Raw genomic sequence first — 19,976 nt, 5'->3', positions numbered from 1 at the left:
TCTGAGAGTCACATTCAGCCTATCAGGGGCTGAATACAAACAAGATTTGTTAATACAACCAGATTATTCTGTGTAAAAAGCAGCAATTGCTCATCCTCATGCAGATGAGATGATTGCTGCATTTAAATTCTATACAGAGCAGTACCCAATAGTATGGTAATGGTATATTGTCAAAAAAAAAAGGGACACTATTCAACACTATCCATTAAAAAACATGTATTTCATGTCAAACATTCTTTACAATGGAACCCTAAAGGTGATGGATGTCACTCTATGGCATCCATTGAAGAGATCCGATTAATGTATATACCCCAGATTTAAATGTGAACTGAGCTTAAAGAGCTTAAATTCATTCTTGCTGTTAGTACTATAAATGTCCACTTACCTGAGTCTGTTATTAAGTTTAGGGATTTATGAATTGCACTAGGTTAAAGTAAGACACATGGGGTTCTTAATGGGTGGTATGTGAGGTTAATTACTATTTCCGTCTGCCATTATTTGCCCTACCTCTGGCCAAAAAGTTTCAAACGCCACTTTTGGTATGACCACGTGCATATAATGGGTCTTCTTACCCATACTCAAATGAACTAATACACAATCAAAACCTTCTTTTTCTTCCTTCCAATTAAATCTGCTACAGTCAAATATTTCAAATACAGAAAATATATTCTTCCACTTCTGCAACAGCCTGGCAGGGTCATATACCGTAAGTAGGAGAAAGACAATGTTCACCCGGAGCTTCATACTTGTATATGTTCTGCATTTACTTCCACGATAGAAAATACATCACGGAATGCTTTTATGTGCTGCATTTTGCACATTAAAGTGGGTGACACTATCTTTTATAGACAAACATTTCAAATACACTAGTAAACAGCAACATGTTAGGCAATATTCACAAACAGTCTCAGAATCAAGATGTGTTAAAAGACTATAGACATAGAGGGATGTTATTCAAATGTGTAAAATTGTCGCATCTGTTGGGGAACATATTTAGCTACCCCAAATTTTGTGCCTTTTTTTTCTCCTGCACCACTTTCAAAAGTCTAGGAGATTTTAGGCCAAGTTTGTTGTGTAGATCACTTTAATGTTTCATTTATCTTTTGCGACTTTTTAAAAAGTCGCAACTTCACGCCAGGCATCCCCCAGGTGTACTTTTACTTATATAGGCATTCTCCACATTATACTTGCACTAAATTTATCACTCTGATCTAATTTCATAAATTTGGCACAAGTGCGCACAGCATCTCCAACCTAAAAACTGACCTCAAATACACCAACAATGATAAATTCCACCCATAGCCCATAAAACTATGAGGAAAATTTATTATATCCTGCCCTCCATAATTCTGGGGATTTGCGTCTTTTTGGGCTCACTTGTGTGAACATTTTGCAACTTTTTGCCTTTTTACAATTAACAAAATTAAATTATACAATGTATGAGCAGCATGTATCTAAAGTGTGAGAGGAATCTGTGTCTAACCTGATTGGTAAGTGTGTTAGATGGATAGAATTTGTGAGCAGTGTGTATGTGGCATGGGTCCAGTGTGCAAATGATTTATGTGTTGCAGCATCCAAAGGTCTATGTGCAGCATGAACTCAATGAGTAAGTGGCATTTGTCAAATGTATAAAGAGTTCACTATGTGTCTTTTAGTGGGTGGTGTGTGTGCTACATGTATCCAATTTATGAGCAGCATGCGTCCATTATGTAACTAACTTGTCTGTATACATGTAGGTGAAATGTGTGAGTAGCATGCATTCTGTGTGTGAGTGACATGTGAGAGGAACATACTGTATGTAATGTAGGAGTGGTAAACATATAGTGTGTGAGGAGTGTTACAGCAGTGGGTGCAGAACCACTGGGCCGACCAACAGATTTGACTTTGGGCTATACTTAAGGGCGTTATCTTGGCAGTCCCCTGGTATTCGCCATTTAACCCCTGTACAGGGACCTGGACTTCTCTTCAGGGAAACCACCAGGCCTCTACCTCCATGAGTATTCTTTATGTGACTTACAGCTGACCCACAGGTGTCAGACACAACGATGCAGGGCACTGAAGGGTCAGGCAATATCATAGTTCAGGCACAGGTCAGGTTAGGAGTGGAGGGTCTGAATAAAGTAAATGGGCAGAAAATCTGTACAGAGGCAGACAACAAATACACCTGATCAAGGAACTAGCAAGCTAGACAACCTACACAGTATAGTATGTCTTGAAGTTCTGAGTTGCATGGCTGGCATATACAATAGTGGTGTGTATGGCAAATATCTAACATGTGAACTTGAAGTCCTGAAAGTCTTCAAACCTAAATTCTCTCCTACTGTGACTGTGCTGTTTTATAATGTTTCGCTTGGGCTATTGTATATTCTTTGTGTTATGCTTGTTTAAAAAATTGTTGTATGTACCACAGAACCACAAAAGAAATAACTAAATCATTGTTTAGATTTGGCTCGTTGAAAACCCTCTTCCTGTTTATTTCTGGTATTTAATTACTTATTGAGGTTGATGATATGCTGTCCTAAGGAAAGTATAAAGGGATAGGCTGCTTTGGTCAACCTCTTTTTGTCTAAAGGTTCCGGGATGTACCTGGGACCTCTCTACTCTCAAAATCAGCAGCAACTAATTAGGCAACCTGCCAGTGGCACAGGGGAAAGTAAGCATCACAGAGTACCCCATTAAATGAATGGGCTGTGCATGTAAAGCATAGATGTGTCACATCATTAATGATGAGCGGCATAGGCAATATTTGAATTCGCAATATTTCACAAATTTTTGGCCAAATATTCGCCATAAATTTGCAAATTCAACAATTTGTGATCTCCAGGCATTGTTTACTTGATTGCAAAAATATGTAATATATTTGCGATAAATTCGCGATTAGAATATTCGACACTATTTGCGAATACGAATATATAGCACTATATTCAAAATATTTGTGAATTTTCAAAGTGGCGATATTCGCGAGTAAAATCAAATATGAAAGAAAATTATTTGTAGCCACTAGAAATGAGCAAAGTTTTGTAAAATTCAATTTGGCTGCTTCACCAAATTTCCCCAAAAATCTGCTTTGTGATGAATTACTTCATTAAGAGCATTTCCTTGTACCCCTCAGATGCCGCGTTCATACATGATCGCAGCATCTGATATACATAAAAGTGTAATTTTTTTTTAAATTAAATAAAAAATACTTACTTGATCCATTTTCTCATGACGGCCAGCCGCTGTCATCTTGCTTGAAGGTCTGGCACGAAATCTCACGTGGCCCGAGATGACATCACCACACACGAGATTTTGGCTGAGATCTTCACGCAATCTTCACAGCGGGCGGCCTGTCATGAGCAAATAAATGAGGCATTACTTTTAATGTTTGTTTTTTTACATTGTTTCAGGTTAAATCGATTTGCTACCGCAAAGCATGAGGAAATTCAGCATTGCGGCAAATCTAAGTTATCCTGAAATTCGTGGAATTCGATTCGCTTATCCCTAGTAGCCACCCTTGTCTAATAGATAATACCCATGGATAGGTGACTTACTTCTGTTAACTTAAAATCATCCAACCACCAAAGTTTACAATGGACATTATGCATTCGGATACACACTGTGCTCCCAAATCGCAGATTCATCCTTCGGACAGCCAGACTGTGAGCTGTGATCCATTAGTCCATTGCTCCAGCACTATAGCTAATGCATGGACTTGCACAAGAAGATCTTTGATTTGTGTGCAGCAGGTCGGCCATAGAAATCAAGAGGAAAGTCAATGTTCAGCACCTCTCAGCACTCTTAGAATCATTTCTTTGGTTTGTTTGCTCTACTGTTTTGAATTATTATTCCTAGATTATTTCTAGATGATTCCACTTCCCTATAATGATATTTAAACTAGATCATGTCATGCTAAAAAAAAAGTCTAAAAAGAACAGTCATAAGATACTGTATAACCTGGCCTGGAAGTCCACTGTTCTCCAACTTTGTAAAGTATGTATTTTGCCATTTTATTTTACAATAAATCAATAATGACATGGAATGATATAGTACAGTGATGCCCAACCTACGGCCCGCGGGCCACATCCAGCCTGCAAAGCTGTATCATGCAGCCCGCGCAGTGACCGGAGGCGGAGCTTGTGCTTAGTTGAAAAAGAAGAAAGGACATGCCTGGGCCACTGCAGTGGCACAGTACAATTATTTTCTGCAGCGACTGGAGACCCCATCTTCTCACACCCGTCGGTACGGACCTCATCAGAGCACGTCGGAGAAGGTGAGGACGAGTCAGAAGGGAGCAGGAGTTAGATGTGACTGGCGAGGTGTGGTAATGATGGAAATTCTGGGGCTCGTATGGGCCGTCTGGGTTGCTCCTAAGTAAGCGCTCCTCACCAGCTCTAATGAGGGAGAGATATGTGTCCCTTCACTGTAATAATGCTCCCATATGCCCCTTCACAGTAATAAGCTCCCATGTGTCCCTTCACAGTAATAATGCGCACATGTGCCCCCTCACAGTAATAAAGCTCCCATGTGCCCCCTCACAGTAATAAAGCTCCCATGTGCCCCTTCAAAGTAATAAAGCTCCCATGTGCCTCTTCATAGTAATGATGCTCACATGTGCCCCTCACAGTAATAATGCCCAGATTTGTGCCTCCTTCACAGTCGTAATGCTCAGATATGTGGGAAATGATTGGACCTGAGCCTTTTTCTTTTGCTAAGTCCGGTCCCTGTGTGGGCCGTCTGGGTGGCTCCTCAGGAAGCGCTCCTCACCAACTTAGCAATATTAATGAAGGAGAGAGAACTTATAATGCTGCACCCAAAGGGATTTGTGGAGAGAGTTTCCTGCATTCCGCTTCTTGGTCTTGCTATGTGCCCCCTTCACAGTAATAATGCTCACATGTGACCCGTTCACTGTCGCAATGGCCAGAAATGTGTCTTCTTCACAGTAGTAATGCTCACACGTGCCCCCTCACAGTAATAATGGCCAGATATGTGCCCTCTAATACTTTATGTAAATTACTAAATGGTAAAACACTCGGTAACACTGACATGGAAAAGGATCTAGGAATTTTAATAAACAGCATACTAAGCTGCAAAAACCAGTGTCAGGCAGCTGCTGCCAAGGCCAACAAGATAATGGGTTGCATCAGAAGGGGCATAGATTCCCGTGATAAGAACATAGTCCTACCACTTTACAAATCGCTAGTCAGACCACACATGGAGTACTGTGTACAGTTCTGGGCTCCTGTAAACAAGGCAGACATAGCAGAGCTGGAGAAGGTCCAGAGGAGGGCATCTAAAGTAATAACTGGAATGGGGCAACTACAGTACCCTGAAAGATTATCAAAATTAGGGTTATTCACTTTAGAAAAAAGACGACTGAGGGGAGATCTAATTAATATGTATAAATATATCAGGGGTCAGTACAGAGATCTATCCCATCAGCTATTTATCCCCAGGACTGTGACTGTGACGAGGGGACATCCTCTGCGTCTGGAGGAAAGAAGGTTTGTACACAAACATAGAAAAGGATTCTTTACGGTAAGAGCAGTGAGACTATGGAACTCTCTGCCTGAGGAGGTGGTGATGGTGAGTACAATAAAGGAATTCAAGAGGGCCCTGGACGTATTTCTGGAGCGTAATAATATTACAGGCTATAGCTACTAGAGAGGGGTCTTCCTCTGGATCAACTTGCGGGATAACAGGCCGAACTGGATGGACAAATGTCTTTTTTCGGCCTTATGTACTATGTTACTATGTTACTAGAATAATTTCCTTTTTAATGATTGCTTTTCTTTCTTTTCTTTTCTTTTCAATTTTCTTTTTATTGAATTTTTTAAAATAGAATAATAGGCATCAGTAAACGTACATTGTATACGAAATAAAGAAGAGAATAGACAGTCAGTATCATTACAACAATGTACAGCATAAAAACATATTATGCAGATCATAACAAGCTGAAATAAGATGGGGGAGGGGGGAACCGTAGATCAATGTTGTTGACGGAAGAGGATTGGGCTTGTAACTCCAGAGATATATGCTTATTTTTTCCGTCGGGGAGAGGGGTGGAGGGGGTTGGGGGAGGGGGAGGAGGAGAGGAGGGGGGGGGAGAGGACCTCTAGTGTGTGGTGATGATCGTGAACACCCATGATGAGATTAATTTGATTCAGATAGAAGTTGTATAGTTGAGGTAGAAGATCGATATTTAACCCAACCATCCCAAACTTTAAGAAACCTATCATGGGTTCTCAATTCCCAAGCTGATAACTCTTCCATGTGAAAAATGTGATTAACTTTGTGGAGCCATTGTGGGAGGGTGGGGGAGCTTGGCTGGTTCCAGTGTTGAGGAATTAATGATTTGGCTGCGGCGGTAAGGTGTTGAAAGAGGATTCTTTTCTTGGGTGGGATATTATCTAAGCTGATATTGAGAAAAATAGAAGCCAAAGTTGAATCCTGTGTTAGGGCGCATATTTCTTTGATTGAGCTGAGTACCTGGGTCCAAAATGGGTTGATCACTGGACATTCCCGCCACATGTGAATGTATGTGCCTCTCGAACATTTACATTTCCAGCAGGTATCAGAGTTCAGACAGGTCATCTGCTTTAGTCTTACTGGCGTACGGTACCATCTAGTTACTATTTTATATGAATTCTCTTGAAGTCGAATGCATCTAGAGATACCATGGGATTTGAGGTATATTTGTTTGGTTTCTGCGGTAGACCAGGTGGTGTCAAGATCTTCCTCCCAATATTTTGAAAATTTAAAAAATTCTCTAATGTTTGGATGTTTTAATTGTTGCAAGATATTATAAATCTGAGAGAGTAAATGTTTAGGAGGGGTGGCGGAGGTTGCCAATTTTTCAAATTGAGTTAGCTCTTTAGGGCTAGTGGTCTGGGAAAGGTATGGTTTCATTAGCGAGCGTATGTGGGCTTTATGTATTGAGTGCATCGGGATGAGGCTCAGTGGGTCTTCCAATTGTTCTTGGTTGAGAAAAGAATATAGTGTGATGGAGCTGATGTCCTTCAACTTGAGACCTGTGTCTTTATATCTCTCTCGATATAAATCTGAGATGTCCGTTAACGTCATTAAGGGGGATTGGGCGGGGCTTAAAGCGTCCATATATTGGTGCCATAATGATAGAGAGGATTGTGTAATAGCGTTTGATGTGAGTTGGGAGATAGGTTTATCTTTTTTCCTCCAAAGCAGCGATCTGAGGGGGGATGTAGCCAATAGATTTTCAAGTGGGAGCCAGAGTTTGTTTTTATCTGACCTTAACCATTGTACTATTCTGGCGATGTGGGTGGCTTCGTAGTATAGTCTAAAGTCAGGTACCGCCATACCGCCTCTTGATTTATGTTGGGTTAACAGGTTCCAATTTAGTCTAGGTTTTTTGTCATCCCAGAGATATTTACTTATAATTTTACGTAAATTGTTAAAAAAAGGATACCGGGAGTGGGATTGGAAGAGTTTGGAACAGATAAGTCAGTTTGGGAAGAAGTATTGCTTTAATTAGGTTCTTGCGACCCATCCAAGACAAGAAGGGTAAGGACCACGAGGATAATATCTGTCTAAAGTTGTTTGGGATTTGAGCATAGTTGAAAGAAAATAAATCCTTCCAGTTGGAGCTAATTTTTATACCCAGGTATGTAATATGTGATTTTGGCCAATGGAAGGGATGTCGGGAGCGTAGAGTATCCGTTTCCTCTTTGCTAATATTAAGACCAAGTGCCTCTGACTTGGAGGTGTTTATTTTGAAATTTGATATCTTGCCATACTCTTCTAAGATATTTTGTAGTGCGGGTAAAGCAGAAAATGGATTTGACAATGTCAACAAGATATCATCCGCATATGCAGCTGTAGTGTGTACATAACTACCATCATTAAAACCTTTGATGTCAGGATGTAATCTAATGGAGGCTAATAGTGGTTCGAGTGAGAGTACAAAGAGGATTGGCGAAAGTGGGCAGCCTTGCCTTGTTCCGTTGTATATATGAAAAGGCGCTGATAGGTTTTGGTTTATGCGTAGTCTCGCTGTAGGGGAATCATACATCAAGAGTATGGCATCCACAAACTTCTGTGGTAAGCCAAAGTGTAGGAGTACCTGTTTCATATAGGTCCAGTCCACCCTGTCGAACGCCTTTTCTGCGTCCGTTCCTAGTAAGACTAAGGGGATTTTCTTTTGGTTGGCTATTTGCAAGATAGAGAGAATTCTCAGAGTGTTGTCCTTCCCCTCCCTTCCGGACACGAACCCCACCTGCTCTGGAGAAATCAAAGAAGGGATTAAAGGTTTGAGTCTGTTGGCCATCAAGCTAGCATATATTTTCAGATCTGTATTTAACAAAGATATTGGCCTATAACTTCCGCATTGGGTGGAGTCCTTTCCCTCCTTATGAATTAAAGTGATGTAGGCTTCAAGAGCCTGTTTTGGCATGTTCAAGCCCGAGAGGTAGGCGTTGAATGTGTCCGTCAGGTGAGGGAGAAGTACATCCGAGAAGGAACTGTAATAAGAACAGGGAAGGCCATCTGGTCCAGGTGCTTTCTGTTTAGGGCATTTTCGAAGGATGGACTGGACCTCCGTTTGAGTGAAGGGTTTTGTCAGGTCTGCATGTGTGTTGGGGTCTAGTTTGGGGAGGGAGGCACGAGATAGGAAATTCGATATCGCAGCTAGAGAATCCTGCTCGTTCTTTTGTTTCCCTGGGGCGTGTAATTGGTATAATGAGGAGTAAAAGTTGATAAATTATTTTTCAATTTTCTCAGGGTCATTAGTGATATCTCCCCTAATGTCCTTAATTTCTCTTATAAAGGTGCGAGCTTTTTTCCTTTTTATAAGGGACATCATTAATTTTGATGCTCTATCACCATGGGCATAAAACGAATGTTTAACAGACATGTAAAGTTTGGCTGAATTTTTGTTCAGAAGATCTCTGAGCTGTAATCTGAGGTCTGTAAGTTTTTGGAGAATTGGCGCAATAAGAGATCGTTTATGAAGTTTTTCCAAACTTGAGATCTCCGACTGTAGGGAATTAATTCTTTGTTCCCTCTGTCTTTTACAGAATGTACCAATGGAGATGAATTCACCTCTGATGGTTGCTTTGTGTGCCTCCCACACTACCGGCAAAGAGACCTCTGAATTGTTGTTTATCTTAAAATATGAGTTGAGACGATCCGTAATTCTTTTATGAAGACCCGTAGAGGTGAGGAGGGTTTCATTAAGTCTCCAAGGTGGGCGCGTGTTCGGTCGGTCAGACATTGTTATTTGAATATTTAATGGGGAGTGATCTGAATGTATTCCCGAACCTATTGTAGATGACTGTACTGTAGTGAGGGAAGACTGTTGGAGAAAGAAATAATCGATCCTATGGTAAGTGTTATGTGGTGTTGAGTACAGCGTGTAATCTCTCTCCGAAGGGTGGATAAAGCGCCACACATCAGTCAAGGATAGTATCTGTAATGATTTTTTAATATGTCTGAGTGCCTTGTAAGAAAGGGTGGAACGTCCGGAGGACGTGTCGAGGAGAGGATCTAGTGCTACGTTGAGATCGCCACCAACTATTAGTACTCCTTTTGTCATGCTATGTATCAGTGTCGTGCTGTCCCTTATCCATTGTGGTTTATGTGTGTTAGGGGCATAGAGATTCGCTAATGTAACCTGTTTACCATTCAACAGACCAATGAGTATGAGCAGTCTGCCCTCATTATCCTTGTATGTGCTCTCTAGTTCAAATGTAATGTGTTTAGAGAAAGCAATGGCTACCCCTCTGGAGTTCTTTGTATGAGTATGTGAGTGATACCACTGGTTATAAAAATGGTTTTGAAACGAGGGGGACTTTGCTGCAAGGAAGTATGTTTCTTGTAAGAATCGGATGTCAGCTCGGGACTTTTTCATGGTTTGGAGAAGTTGGCTGCGCTTTATCGGGGAGTTTAGGCCTCTAACATTATAAGTAGTTAAATGTATGGTGGTCATGGAGGAGAATGATGGATTATTCGAGAGTCGAAGTTATAACTGGGTGTTGTGATGTAGAAGGGTAAGAGGTCCAGGAGTTGTAATTTAGGGGGAGGCTGAGAGGAGATAAAGGTCAAACAATAAGGATTTGACTGTGAAAACCACAGACGTAACATCTTAGAAAGAATAAACATCAGAAAATGAAAATGAAGTAGAACTTGCACATGCGTCATTATGAAGATGCCGTAGCCGTGAGGGTTCTATCAGGTAAAACATTGTTTTGACTATAACAAGAGGACTAACAGGTCAGGGACATTTATCTGACCAAAAGAAAATATCCGATCTGAACCTCTAGGTATGTGGGGTAATATCTAGGGGTGAGAGAGAGATCAAGACAAGCTCCCAATGAGCATAAAAGTGCCAAGTAAGCAAGATTATGAATTTCCGAGGATATGATATCTCGGTTCTCTCTCTCGACCCCTTCGAATAAAATGTCACATAGCCAGAAGTGGATCTAACAAAGGGAGTAGCTGCTTCAAACTGTAATTGCGAACAAAAGAACTACTAAATATAGTAGAATATGCACCGACGGAATCAGTGAACTAATATCACCCATGTTAGGATAGTTCTCAGGTGGGATCAATATCCAGTCGTCTAGGGGTCAGTTTCCCTTGTCTTTTCTTGCTGCGGCTCTTCCTTTCTGCTCTGGTTGTTTCCCATGGCGTGGGTGGTGGTATTATCGGCAATCCGGTGAGGTCTGATATTGGAGACCAGTCTGGAATGTCTATATCAGTTATCTGGAGCGACGATAAGATCTCTGCCAATTCGGAATGATCTCTCAGGATGTATCTTTTCCCTTCAACTGTAAAAGAGAGGCCAAACGGAAACAACCATCTGTAAGGAATGTCTCTGCGACGTAGGGTTTCTGTTAAAGGGCGGAGCATATTCCTCTTGGAAAGTGTGACCCTTGCCAGGTCTTGATAAATTGATATCTCAGATCCTTCGATTTTGACCGAAGGTTTGGTACGGGCAAATTTTAGAATGTCGTCTCTCACTCTGGAGTTGAAGAGGCGGCAAATTACATCTCTCGGTGGGTCCGACCCTTGTGGTTTAGCTCGTAACGCCCTATGCGCTCTTTCGATGGAAATTTCCAATAGGTAATTGTCCCCTAATATTGCAGAGAATATTTGTTTGACTGTATCGAGTAAGGCCTCTGTAGAAATGGATTCTGGGATACCTTTGAGTCTCAGGTTATTACGTCTCGCTCTATTCTCCTGGTCTTCCATCCAGTTGACTATTTTGTTCATATGTGTTTGACAAGATGAAAAGTTTGCAGAGGTCGCTTCCGTATATGAGATTATTTGTGCTTGCGTAGACTCTAGTTGCTCCACTCTTCCCCCTATGGATTTCATTTCTTGCTTAATGTCTTGCAGTTCTTTTACAACAGGTTCGAGCGCTCTTGAAAGAGCCTGCCCCAGAAAGGCTCTGGAGATAGGTAAGCATGTGTCATCTTCCTGATCGCTTTCCATCTCTGAGGTGTTATTAGGTGCAATATCTTTAGTTGAGGAGCTCGAGGGCGTGTTTCTTTGTGAATGTGGAGATTTTGTAGGTGGAGCAGGGGGACGTTTCTGCATATAGGAGTCCAAAGAGCCTGTGAGACACTTGTTGGAGGAGGGCCTGGGTTTACCTGGGCCGATCTTTACCATCACTAATTAGCTAAAAGAAAGAGATGTTCAATCCTCTTAAGTGTGGACGTCAAGGAGCAGCAGGAAGATGTGGATGGAGTTGTAGGTCCTTCTTATAATCTGTCCTTAAAGCCCTCAATGGCCACGACTGCTGTTTACATAGGTTTCTGCATTCTGTTGCCTCTAGTAAACTTTTTTAGGAGAGGCTAGAAAAATTGGGCCAAAGACCCTGGAAACTATTCAAAAATAGGAAATAGTCTCGAATGAGAGTAGATGAGTATATCACTGGGATCTTTTGCTGGGAGTCCTTCCTGATGAGGCCTCTTCAGGAATGTGGTTGTTCTGCGAACAGACTGTGTGTCAGAAAGACGGTAGCTTGTGTGCTTCTTCACAGCGGACTTGGGTGCGGATCTCTGGTTATGCGTGGAGCACTGGTAGGAAACAAATGTGCGCTCAGATGAAAAAAAAAAAAAAAAACGACTACACTCCGACGGTCCAGTAGTTTGAGGGTCTCCGTATACCCCTGTGGTCTTGTCTGCCAGTTAGAAAATACGGTTGTTCTTATCTTGAATGATCACAGCAGAAGACATGGGCTAAGAACAATTTCGGGAGAAAATTCGCGAACAGGCCGATATTGCGAAAATTCCGGATGCGAAAATTTAGATGTAGGCCGATATTGCGAATATTTCGGATGCGAAAATTTAGATGCGAAAAATCGTCCGCTTGATGCAATTAAGATCACGAGTATTAAATCGTCTTGCGATCAGGGTTACGGGTGATCGCAGCGGGGTTAACCGCTGACGGGCTTCCAGGCCGGTCTTCTTTGAACAGGGCTGCAGGTGCCGGGCGCGTGTCGACTTTCGTTTATGTGTGGAAAGGGGTTAAGGTGAATGGGAGTAACTAACGTTCCCGGTTCCTCAGAGCTTACCCCGCCACTGCGTGCGCCGGAGGCCGTTGCTGGAAGGATCGTGCGGTCCACTCGTTCCTCAGACTTGGTGTGGGCCTAGGTGTTGATGCTCGGACGATCCGGGTTTCCGCTGGGTCCAATCGCTCCTCAAGCCGCTCTGCTAGGGGTGGCTCCGCTCCAAAATCTAGCCCGTGGCTCTGGATTGTATAGTAGGCCGCACAGGACACTTCTTGCTGAGGGTCCAGATTTCGGTACCGGAACGTTCCAGTCAGTGTGCTGAATGCAGTGAGGCAAGTTCGGCAGATCAGGTGTCCTCTGCAGATGATAATCGGCTGAGGGTGAGGAATCTATTCCGGTGTGGGGACTGTAATTTTCGCAGAGCTGCTGGTGTAGAGTCAGGAGTGCCTCTGATACTTGTCTCTGATTAAAGTCACCTCCGGATCGGCAGGTCAGGTGTCCTATGCAGTGGATCGCAGGCTGAAGGTAAGATTTTTCACTGGCGCGGTGTCTGCTTTAATCACAGTTCTGTTTGCGGTGATGCGATTAGTCTTGCGCTCCCACAGAGCACCCTGGATCGGCTGCTTATAATCACTGCAGCGCTGTTTTTCTAAGCGGCAGCAGGGTAACCGCGATGATGTGTTGCTTCTAGCGACCCTACTGTTTATTCACCGGAGCGATGTTTACTGACTTAGGCTCAATGTCTAGTCAGCTTGGGGCTGGTGACCTGCGGATGCAGCGTGCTCCGTGCAATTATCTTCCCTCCGCTATGCGCCGACCGCTTGGATACAGAGCCCGATACGTGCAGCGGTCCTCCTTCTCTCTGGCCGACAGCGGCTCCTTTGCCTGCCGCCTGGTCTTCCTTAGGTTAGTGGCGAACTGGTGTTGGGCAATCCAGGAGGAGGGGAATTTCTCCGGTATGCGCCGTTATCCAGGCAATCCTGTCAGCATGAACAGGTTAAATAGTTAGGCAATCCTGAGTTGCCACTGGTATTTGTGAGCTGGAGTGGCTTTGGAATCTGCCGGCAATCAGCCCGTGTAATATGGCTAAGCGCCAAAATAAAGTCCCGTGCTTCACAGAGTGCTGTAGGCCGCGATTTTCAATCCTTTCAGAATGCCATAAAAGTTATATCTTTAGAATCCACACCGTGTCCTGGACCAGTATCTGTGTTTGTTTTAAAGGATTTAGTCCAGTTTGTGTTGGAATATATATTGTGTTTTTGTCAAACTGCAAGAGGAGCTCCTCCAAGCCGCTTCCTCTCTGCTCTGCAGTTAGCTCCGCCCCCCCGATTGCTTTTCTTTCTGACAAAACTACCTGGTTCTGGCACGCAAAATTAATTCCATGTCTAGTGCAGCCCCCAGATGAAAAATGGTTGGGCACCACTGATATAGTACACTCAGCTAAAGAATTATTAGGAACACCTGTTCTATTTCTCATTAATGCGATTATCTAGTCAACCAATCACATGGTAGTTGCTTCAATGCATGTAGGGTTGTGGTCCTGGTCAAGACAATCTCCTGAACTCCAAACTGAATGTCAGAATGGGAAATAAAGGTGGGCTACAACAGCAGAAGACCCCACCGGGTACCACTTATCTCCACTACAAATAGGAAAAAGAGGCTACAATTTGCACGAGCTCACCAAAATTGGACTGTTGAAGACTGGAAAAATGTTGCCTGGTCTGATGAGTCTCGATTTCTGTTGAGACATTCAAATGGTAAAGTCCGAATTTGGCGTAAACAGAATGAGAACATGTATCCATCATGCCTTGTTACCACTGTGCAGGCTGGTGGTGGTGGTGTAATGGTGTGGGGGATGTTTTCTGGGCACACTTTAGGCCCCTTAGTGCCAATTGGCCATCGTTTAAATGCCACAGGCTACCTGAGCATTGTTTCTGACCATGTCCATCCCTTCATGACCACCATGTACCCATGCTCTAATGGCTACTTCCAGCAGGATAATGCACCATGTCACAAAGCTCAAATCATTTCAAATTGGTTTCTTGAACATGACAAGGAGTTCACTGTACTAAAATGGCCCCCACAGTCACCAGATCTCAACCCAATAGAGCATCTTTGGGATGTGGTGGAACAGGAGCTTCGTGCCCTGGATGTGCATCCCTCAAATCTCCATCAACTGCAAGATGCTATCCTATCAATATGGGCCAACATTTCTAAAGAATGCTATCAGCACCTTGTTGAATCAATGCCACGTAGAATTAAGACAGTTCTGAAGGCAAAAGGTGGTGCCAACACCGTATTATTATGGTGTTCCTAATAATTCTTTAGGTGAGTGTATATATTTTAATGAATTCCTTACATGTATTATTTCCTCTGGATAGATCATCAGGATCTGATCGGCGGGGATCCGACACCTGGGACCCCATGCGATCAGCTATTTGAGAAGGCAGTAGCACCGCAGACTTCTCGCTGTTTACCGCAGGCCCAGTGACGTCACAACTTGTATCAATGGCCTGGGCGCGGCTAAGCTAGTGGTGACATCACTGGGCCAGCGATAAACAGCGAGAAGGCCGCGGCACTACTGTCAGCGCCGCTGCCTTCTCAAACAGCTGATCAGCAGGGGTCCCAGGGGTTGGACCTCCGTCGATCAGATGCTGATGATCTATCCAGAGGATACAGATACAGAACCTCTTTAAGATCAGCAAGTATGAAGGCAATACACAAACCAAAACCTTGAATTAACTTGCCCCAGTCATAAACTGATAAACTTGGCATAATAAACTATTATGTCAATCTTTACAACTTCTTGAAAAGCATTTATTATTGTCTATTGAAAAAGCCCAAGTTGCAGAGTTCCCAGGTAATTAGTACAAATAGCATTGTTTGCCAGTATTTGTCTTTTTCAGCTCTGTGAATATATGGATGTTGTCACACATAGAACAGTTTATTATTTCCTGCAGGTCTAGAATAAAACAACAGTTCCCAGTGTAAACAGCTCGGCACTTAAGATTGAATGTAATCTCAGAGCCATTAAATATGATGTCTAACAGAAACAGTAGCTGTATCGGGACTGACCCACTGCCAGTCGTGGAAGTCTCTGATTACCTCTAGTATGCTCTGGTCTTTGTAAATGCCTCCCATAAATATTTCTAGTCAACTTTACACCTTCAAGATAAAGAAGAAATAATTAATTGGTAAATCTGTTTAGACAACTCCTTTTAATGAGTTTTATTTATTGCATGCTGAACTTATAGAAGGGGGTAAGAAAACCTAAACAAAACTGGTTCTTGATATCAAAATGCACCTTCCAAGCTACGCTACAGTACATCAGAGTTTAAGTAATTTCATCTCTCAGTGGTTATACTGAGAGATGAAATTACTTAAACTCTGATGTACTGTAGCTTAGCTTAGAAGGTGCCTTATAATATCAAGAACCAATCTTGACAGAAATTGTATTTTGGAGTATTTTTTTTTTTAATTAAACATTTTATTTATTTTGGTACAAAACTAAATGTGTATCACAGTACATTCTCTACAGTATTATAGTGTTAACATGGCATCCATATAGCCAATTGGCAACACAGAATATTGTATAATAACAATTTACCATTCTATTTCCAAACCTTATTTCAACTCACCCCCCCCCCCCCCCCTCCCCCCACCGTCTGGATGTGCTTCCTCTAAGCTAAGTCTCATAGTTCAATACAATGTGATAAAGTATCTATAAAACCTTAAGATGTCCCAGCTGTCCTTTGATATCCTTTGACAGGTACCATTCTGTGTGTTGAAAATTACGCATGAGATTTAGCATTTCTACATTTGTCAGATGTTTGCCAATAAAGGTCTGCCATTTGTTTAAGAAGATAGGTGAAATATGGTTTTTATTTTTTTCTGCTTCCAATTGGTCCATTAATAAAAAAGTATCGCATTTGCCCCTGGAACTCCCTGTCAGACGGTGTATGTGGCATTAGCTATTTGTTTAATAGGCATCTCAATGCTACCAATAAAACCCCATCTATCAGTCTTGGTATCTTTTTCCCTTCAGGAAAGCTATGAAACAAAACTACGAGTGGCTCAAATGGTAGTTCTATCTGCCAAGTCTGTTTGATCCAAGATAGTATCCAACTCCAGTAGTTTTGTACCATTGGGCCTTGATTGGTTACATTTTGGACATGCTGTTATCCTTTCGGGAGCCACACAGCCCTATTTTGGAGCATTTTAAAACTTACATATTATAACATACTAGTCCCAACTTAATCACTTTATTTTTTACATATTACTGATAATTAGATAAAAATGTAAATTATCTTTTTTTTTTGTACTCAGATAATGTAATCATTCCGTTTTTTATGTAAATGAAGACCTTGTTCTGATTCTGATTTTCAGGCCAATGTTCATAGGAATGCTTATTCCTGTTAATTGGCTCATATAATTAGCTGATAAATGAGCAAACAAGTCATTTGTTGGCTAAGGGATCACAATGAAATATGTTCAATTATCTCCCTGTGTAATCAGGCATGTGCTACCAATAATCAATAAAACTCAATGAGGGAGGAACAACTGTGGAAGTAATTAGAGATGAATCAAGTTTTGAAAAATTTGATTCAACAGCTTCGTCAAATTTTTACTAGAGAGTTGATTAGTTATAAATTAGTTCATCATGAATTGCTTTCCACTGTGTGGAGCTAGTGCAATAACAGAGAATGGCAATTGCACCGCCCCCCCCCCCCCCCCATCATTTAACCCCTCAGATGCAGCGTTCAATGCTGATCACAGCATCTGTGACTAACATTCAGCTACTCAAGGGTTAATCAGGAGTTCAACAAAAATAACACTCACCTCAACCACTTGATCACAAAGAGGCCGTCCGCTCCCTTCTTGATTGAAGAAAACTCGCCAAAGGACCTGCAGCAAGAGTGATGATTTCATCATATGATCATGCTGGGTGTGCGCGGTGACCTCATCAGTGATCGCATCACCATGATGGCATCATTATAGGAAAAATTGATTTGTTACCACTTCGGATACTTTGATTCGCTCAACTCTAGAAGTTAAGTGGAGGTTAGGCATTGCATTTGCATGTTAGTTTAGATAAAAGACGACTAAGAGGTGATCTAATAACCATGTATAAATATATCAGGGGTCAGTACAGAGATCTCTCCCATCATCTATTTGTCCCAAGGACTATGACTGTGATGAGGGGACATCCTCTGCGTCTGGAGGAAAGAAGGTTTGTACACAAACATAGAAGGGGATTCTTTACGGTAAGAGCAGTGAGACTATGGAACTCTCTGCCAGAAGAGGTGGTGATGGTGAACTCACTGAAAAAGTTCAAGAGGGACCTGGATGCCTTTCTAGAGTGTAGAAACAGAATTTTAGACATTTTTAAACATAAAAAAATAACTAAACATGTGCATGGAAAGTATGCAGACCCTTTACTATGACTCTTGAAATGTAGCTCTGGTGGCCTCCCATTTCTCTTGATCATCTTTGAGATGTTTCTACATTTTGATTGGAGCCTACCTGTGGTAAACTCAGTTGATTGGAAATGATTTAGAAAGATACACCCCTGTCTATATAATTTCTCACAGCTAACAATGTACATTAGAGCAAAAACCAAGCCATGAGGAGGAAAGAACTACCTGTAAGGATTTGGGGGGAAAGGTCCTTGGTAAGAAAGGTGACCAAGAACCCAATAGTCACTCTAGCTGAGCCCCAAAGATCCTATGTGCAGGAAAAACTTCCACAAGGTCGACCAATACTGCAGCACTCCACCAATCTGGGCTTTATAGCAGAGTGGCTCATTTGAAAGCTCACTTAGAGTTTGCTAAAAAATCACCTAAAGGACTCTCAGACGGTGAAAAACAAGATTGTTTTCTCTCTTGAAACCATGATTGAAGCTTTTTCCCTCAATGTAATGTATGTTTGGAGGAAACCAGGCATTGCTCACCACCTGCCCAATGCCATCCTTACAATGAAGCATGGTGGTGGCAGCAGCATGATGTGGGGGTGTTTGTCAGTGGCTGTGACAAAAAGATTGGTCAGGATTGAAGGAAAGCTGAATGAAGCAAAGTAGAGATATTCTTAATGAAAATCCAGTGTGTTTTAGACCTCAGACTGGGCCGAAGGTTCACCTTTCACCAAGACAATGACCCTAAGCACTCAGCCAAGACAACTTAGGACAACATAAGATAACTATGTGAATGTCCTTGAGTGGCCCAACCAGAACTCTGACTTGAACCAAAATGAACATCTCTGGAGAGACCTGAATGGCTCTCCAACCTGACAGAGCTTGAGAGGATCTGTAGGGAACAATGGCAAAAAAAATCCCCAAATTCAGGCATGCAAACATGGTTGCATCTTAGCCAAGAAGCCTAGAGGCTGTAATCTCTGCCAAAGGTGTTTCACCTAAGCCCTTAGTAAAGGGTCTGAATACTTATGTCAATGCAAGATTTTTGTTTTTCCTTTTCAATAAATTAGCAAAGATTCCAAACATTCTGTTTTCACTTTCTCATTTTTGAGTATTGAGTGTTATGATGGGAAAAAAACATGATTATTTTTATTTTAGCACAAGGCCATAAAATAAAAAATGTGAGAATAGTGAAAGAGTCTGAAGACTTTCTGCATGCACTGTATATTTTATTTTCAAGCATCACTTGTGTAAGCTTAAATTCATTACTAAGCAGCCTGGTATTGATAATTATAGAGTAAACTAAAGATTTTCCTTATCCTGCATGCTGTTCCTTTAATTTTTTTCAAATTATAAACATAAAGAGGATGTCATTTATGAAACTCTTGCTGCTATGTGACCTTTGAAATGGAAAATAGACGCTTTTTAGTCAGTTAGATGCTTTTACAGAATGTTACATGATGGATTTGGAATATGAGACCCCTTGCAATAATTGCTTTTTGTATACATTTCCAAAAAATGTTTTGAACCATTTAAAATAATGCCTAAAGTGTAGAATATGGGTAAGCTATATTGTTGCTGCTATTTTAAAAAGGCAAAAAAAAATTGTTTTTCTTAAATTCAAAGTCATTATATCACTTGATTTTTTCAATATACAATTGCAATAATTCATAGCAACACATTTTATGCTTCACCCTCATAATATCATCACATGGTTGTTCAGGAAGATACTATAATTAGACATATAGTAGAATATGCCCTTATAGTTACAGGGATAAAAGTCTGCGAAAACAAATCCCAAATCCTTCTTAAAAGACCAAACATCAATGAAAGAGTCTTAACATGGTCCTGGATATTACATTACATACTCTTCAAGTCACCTGTGATCAAGGCTTAGACAGCACATTTTCCCTGAGGAAAACACCTGAGAAAAGCCACAGCCAAAGGTCCTAGAAGTTTGTCACATAAACAGTGTGATCTGCTTACATGCAATATACAAGAACATGCAGATATGCAGTTGCAGCTACTGCATATCATTACTTAATACTTGTGGATGACTTGTCATGTAGCTAGATAGATAGATAGATAGATAGATAG

At 41.6% G+C, this 19,976-nt stretch overlaps 1 long non-coding RNA gene across 1 annotated transcript; it reads right to left on the bottom strand.

Annotated features, from left to right (window-relative positions):
• Positions 1-3,195: 3,195 nt before the first annotated feature.
• On the bottom strand, positions 3,196-17,364 carry LOC122935874. Its single transcript, XR_006388846.1, has 3 exons — positions 17,309-17,364; positions 15,575-15,634; positions 3,196-3,329 (listed from the first exon to the last, which is right to left on the bottom strand). It is a non-coding gene; the product is annotated as an uncharacterized LOC122935874 (long non-coding RNA).
• Positions 17,365-19,976: the final 2,612 nt, after the last annotated feature.

The sequence above is a fragment of the Bufo gargarizans genome, chromosome 4 (assembly GCF_014858855.1).
Source record: "Bufo gargarizans isolate SCDJY-AF-19 chromosome 4, ASM1485885v1, whole genome shotgun sequence".
Taxonomy (NCBI): domain Eukaryota; kingdom Metazoa; phylum Chordata; class Amphibia; order Anura; family Bufonidae; genus Bufo; species Bufo gargarizans.
The sequence above is the reverse complement of the archived record's forward strand: the minus strand, read 5'-3'. Positions and strand labels throughout refer to the sequence as shown.